The following is a 793-nucleotide window of genomic DNA, read 5'->3' as shown; positions in this document are numbered from 1 at the left end:
GTTTACATAATCAGCTTCTTGAGATGACATCTTCTGCTTCACCAGCTTTGATTCATATAATTCATAATCAGATTCTTGAGATGATCTCCATTCTTGTTCTACTTTGGAGTATGTTTGTTTATATATTGTATTATTGAAAGTACTGTATATCTAGTTGGTTTTCGTTTATCCAAAAGATTGGTCTTCATTTAGAAACGCCTCTTCTCTAATCTCTCTTTCTCTCCCAATAGCACTGAAAAATCAAAATCAGCACGGTCTTGTCCGATTAGAATATAGTTGAATGATTCTTGTTGTGTTCTCATATTGACATATAGAATCTACTATAACCCTTGTATAGTTTAGGAGGAAAAGAAAAAGAAAAAAACAAAATTTCACAATTCAGATCTTCAACTTTTTTAGTAATATCTCGACGAAGAAATATGTCATTATAGCATCACCTCTATAATGGAACGTAACGAACGAACATCCAAGAATAGAAACCACTACTTTTTAAATAATTCAAATGTATATTATAATAGATACTAACTAAATACTTTTACTAATTAATAATATTAACTATAACGTGGATGTAATTTTGTATGGTTATTGTTCATTACCTCTCGAAAATATGATAAATAAACAATTACGAATTACATAGGTTGTTCTAGTAACATCTCTTACTTTTTCTAGTAACATCTCTTACTTGTTCCATTTCCGGTGAACAACAACGACAATATTAGCTAGGGTTATAGAAGAAGATATGTTGAAGATGACTACAAAATTACAATAATATTGTTCATTAAAACGGATTTAT

This window comes from Camelina sativa, chromosome 2, assembly GCF_000633955.1.
Source record: "Camelina sativa cultivar DH55 chromosome 2, Cs, whole genome shotgun sequence".
NCBI lineage: Eukaryota > Viridiplantae > Streptophyta > Magnoliopsida > Brassicales > Brassicaceae > Camelina > Camelina sativa.
This window is presented reverse-complemented; position numbering follows the sequence as displayed.